The sequence below is a fragment of the Thunnus albacares genome, chromosome 4 (genome assembly GCF_914725855.1).
Source record: "Thunnus albacares chromosome 4, fThuAlb1.1, whole genome shotgun sequence".
Taxonomy (NCBI): Eukaryota; Metazoa; Chordata; class Actinopteri; order Scombriformes; family Scombridae; genus Thunnus; species Thunnus albacares.
In genome coordinates this window covers 30,080,903-30,085,557 of record NC_058109.1, presented here as the reverse complement: position 1 = coordinate 30,085,557, position 4,655 = coordinate 30,080,903, and the positions used below count along the sequence as shown (strand labels likewise).

Sequence of the window (4,655 nt, the reverse complement as noted above, 5' to 3'; positions counted from 1 at the left end):
TGGTTTCTTAAGTTTGCAGTTTTACTAATTAGTTTACTAAACAGAAGGTAAGAACCAAGTATAACACCATGTATATCACTTCTAATTATAGGAAGGCTGGTGTTTCATTCTCACTTTTTTTCACGTCTTTGAACTGAAAATCGCAAGTCTCTAAAGGCCTATGTCAAAGATCTGTTTTTAAAATAGCATTCACATCATCTTAATAATTACCCATCGAGTTTTAATGATGTTGTGTTCAGCTGCTGACGATGGAGACATACAACATTTGTTGGTTCAAGTCAAACCCACCTCAGTGTAGAAAGATAAGATTTCAACAGTCAAATCTTAGTAGAACTACACAAGTAGTAGAACAAGATGTTCTCATACTTCAACGGCCCAGCACCCTGCAAAGATGATAATTTCCAACCTGGATCACATCTGGTGAATTTATTAATCATCTTCATCTGGTTATGAATGTTCCCACTGTCCATCCACTGAGATGAATATGAATTAGAGAATCTGACACAGAACATTAACCGTCTTGGTGAAGAACATCTGCTAGAAACCTGGTAATAAAAACCCCACATCCAAAATTTACATCTCTCAAATTCTCAGTTACGTCTTCATTACCTCAATGGACACGGAAGAAAGCAAAGGTGTATTCTTTTCTCTTGTTTATTATGTTTGTCAGATGAATCAACAAGTTGGTTGGTAACTTGTTAGAGTTAGATAAAGATCCTAGTTTGGGTTAAAATAACTACTTGGTTGAGGCTGGGGGACGTTTGTGATAATGGTTAGAAGAAACAAACATTTACTGTCAGGAAAAATTAAAAACAATGAGTTATAACAGAGCAGAATGATCCAAAGTGTAGTAAATGTTTAGTGCGCTGGGACATGCCTCTGCTCAACACATACAGTACATAAACACAAGCAACATGTATGTAAGCCCTCATACACACATGCAACACACACAACAGCAGGTACAGTAAGACCCAGCTCTGTTCATGGAGCCCCAGCTGACAACTTATCCAATTACGGCCGCAGAAACACTGGTTACAAGGGAGTCAACTCTGAAATTGCCTGGTGTGATTCAATGTGGCCCACGCGATGTGTAAAATTGACAGTGTGATTTCTGACTGGGTTCCCAGCAGAGATTACCTCCCACAGGACGCTGCTGTTTCAGAACCCCGGGCTGCATGCCAGACGAGGAAGGTGAATGTTGGAGCCTGTTTGCTTCTACGGCAGAAATCTCTGGTGAAAGCCTCTTTAAAGCAGAGTGAGTGATTTTTATTAATGTCATTATGTTAGAGATTGTATACTGCAGCATTCAGTGCATTCATTCTTAAATGTGGTTGATTAAATTGTGATTGATCTCATAATTTAGACTGTTATGGATATTTGTCTTAACACTTCATTTATGATGTTTATGGTGTATTAAAGTCAAACTGATATTTGAATTCTCTTAACTGTTTGTGCATGGTAAAATAAACTATAATGATTGTCACTACCCTGTGTCTCCCTAACCTGCTGCTACTGGCTCTTTCCCTCTATCTCCCTGTGTGTGTGTGGTTGTGTGAATGGAGACAGGTGTGCTGGAGTCAGAGCAGAGCCGCATCAGCTGCACCTCATCTCAGTAATCAAGCCCTCTTCAAATACTCAGCCCTTTCACTTCCCGTCTGGCAGATCGTAGCCTCTGCATCAGTCAGTCTACACTTTGAGCCAGTTTTCACACGTACCCGTTTTCTTGCTGTTTTACCTGTTTTTCACTTGCCTATCGCTGTCTCCTTTTCTCTGGCAGTTCCATCTGCTCAGTCTCCGGCCCCTGTCTCCAGCCCCTCATATCGTCTCGTCAACCCTCCTTCCCTGCCCTGGATCCTGCCATGTTCCCAGTTTTCAGCCTAAACCTCAACCCCAGGTTTCCAGCTTCCAGCCTAAGCCACAGCCCCAGTTCCCCAGTTACCAGCCCAAGCTTGCCCAGGTCTGCATTCCCTATTCCCCAGCCTTTATGATAAATACCTTGTTTCTATCATGTCCTTCTCTCCCAGCTGTTGAGTGTCTGCACTTGGGGTCGCCTGCTCTGACCCATGTAACAGTGCGGTCTGGCCAAAGACATGAACCCAGCAGACATTCATCTGCTCAGAATGCCGAAGTGTGTGACTTGAGGCTAATGTATTGCAATGGGGAATGCTAAGGGAAAGCCAACTTAACTCCTGTAAAGAAATTATGTTTTAACATTATTTGACATCAACCCTTGATCACAAAGCCAGATTATGCTTTACAGTTGACAAAGATTTTTCGTAGTTGATGTCGTCTCAGCAGGTCCAGAGTTGTTTGGGTTGAGCCGTAGTTAGCAGTGGTGTAGAGTCACCAGTGAGGTTTAGTAGTTGTACGGCCCAGATCAAGCCATGGGCAAGTCTTTGTGGAGGCAGGTGTTGAACCACCGGTGAAGAGGGGTTAAGCCTTGTTTCAAGTTGCCGTGAAAGAGTCTCTGTCAGCTTAACTCCCACTTTGGGCCGTACTGCTCTCAGCAAGCAGGCCGAGATCCAGTTTAAGTGTTGCTGTCTTCTTCAAAGTGATTGTTTCAGTTCAACTTTAGGATTCAGGCTTTCGCTGGCTTCTTGTAATCTTAGTTTAATGTCAAAGTTTAATCTGACTACACTCAAATCTTCATTCAGTAGTGGATAACTCTATGTGAGTTGATGTGACTTCAAAATAAATGCTACACATGAAACACAAGCCTTAAGGTTACAAATAAGACAAAAACAAACTAAACTTGTTCCAATAAAAGATTGCCATCTGCGCATACTTGGTCGAAGAACAAATAAAAGACACATCTTAACAGAAGAATTATGTCTTGGCTCAAAGGACATCCCTCTGAGGTTATCTTTATTAGTCTTGATAAAACTGGCAGAGTTTTGAGTGTGTTTTAAACATTTTTGTGCCAAATTGTTGATGAATATTCAATTCATTTGTTCTGGGGACTTTTTAGGTGTTGATGACTTTGACTTGAGATGGTAAATTATTTTTCTACATTGGGGAATTAAGTTTGAGTTTTAAGTGCAAAATTCACACTTCAGTCACTATGTTTGAATACTTCAGTTCACATTGTAACCAGTATATTATAAAATCATACATAAAAACAGTTCAGCATTATATATTCATTTCATAATATGTAAATCTTTCCTATCAACGTACCAAACCTTTATTGATTCACCCTTCTCAAACCATCTACATGTCTAGTCATGAAATAAAAGTTTAAAGCAACAATTATGTGATTAGATTAAACTTTCAGAAACATAATTTCAAATATAAATTCAACATAACTATCCTATGCTGCAGCGGTCCTCACTTCCTGTGCTGCAGCACTCCAGGGAGGACTCCTGGTCCTGCACTCCAGCCACTGGCCTTCAGTCCTGCACCACAGCCGTCTGGTTGACCTCCAAAGTGGCTTTGCTCATCTGTCTTGACATCTGGTCGACCTCCAGATTGGTCCTGCCCAGTCACAGGTCTCGAGAGCAGCGCTACCTACATCGCCAGCTTCCAAGTCATGCTCCAGAGCTGCTCCACCTGTCTGGTTCAACCCTGGAGCGACTTTGCTGATCTGTCCTGCCCCCTGGTCACCCTCTAGAGTGCAAACGGCCATCTTTCCTACCTTTTGGTCGCCCTCCTGAGCGACTCCGCCTGTCTTTCCTGCCTCCTGATCACCCTCCAGAGTGACACTGGCCATCTGTCCCACCTTCCGGTCATCCTCCCGAGCGATACAACAAGATATGGAGATACATGGAGCTCTTTGTTCAGCGGATCAGTTAGAAATAATGCAGGGAGGAATATTAAAAGCAGAAACAGCCACAGTAATGATGATGTTTGATGAAGAGCTGCAGACAACCAACACACCTCCAACAGGTAAACAACTTATTTTACTTTGCCCTGCTGTGTAATGGAAAAACACTCACAGCGTGCCAGCTCAGCTTGAGTCATGGCTTGGCACGACTACCCCGAAAACAATGGAAAAATGCCCTAATGTTGCCAGAATGGAGCAGTGAACTCATGCGCTGTGCGTGGAGCAGATGACCATATAAAGAAATCTGTCACAAGCCGACATCGGCTCAGGCTGAAAGTAGAAAAAAAACATTGGAAACCGAGCATTCAGAGCAGTCTGAAGCCGGTGCTTTTTGCTCACAGGGATTACTTCTGCTTCTTCAATACAAAGCTCCAGCCGACTGGAATGATCTTCTTCTTTTTCTTAGATCTATTACCTCTCTCCCCTGCTTCAGGACTTCCTTATTCTGTCATCTTAAAACGACCTGTTCATGCTTTTCATTCATTGGTATTTGCAATTAGTAGATAAACTGCTTCAAGTGCTCTCTGTACTGATGAAACTGATCTGATTTTTCGGGTCATTACTTGTATCCAATCTTCTTGTACAACTGCTGAGGGTTGGGGGTGTGGGTTGGAGATGGTGAGCAAGCTGTCTGTATCTGTGTATTTGTAGTGTATGTGTGTTATGTAATGATGTCTCTGTATGAATGTGTTATTTTCTGTTTTTAGGACCTCCTTGAAAATGAGATGCTACATCTCAATGGGCTATCCTAATAATAAATTCTAATTTAAGCTTCTACTTATATGACTGAAAATAAGGAAAAGTATAATGGGTCCCCTTTAAGTGAAACTATGAA

At 42.0% G+C, this 4,655-nt stretch overlaps 1 long non-coding RNA gene across 1 annotated transcript; it reads left to right on the top strand.

Annotated features, from left to right (window-relative positions):
• Positions 1–661: 661 nt before the first annotated feature.
• On the top strand, positions 662–3,814 carry LOC122981151. The gene is made up of 3 exons (XR_006403168.1): positions 662–1,255; positions 1,567–1,957; positions 3,319–3,814. It is a non-coding gene; the product is annotated as an uncharacterized LOC122981151 (long non-coding RNA).
• Positions 3,815–4,655: the final 841 nt, after the last annotated feature.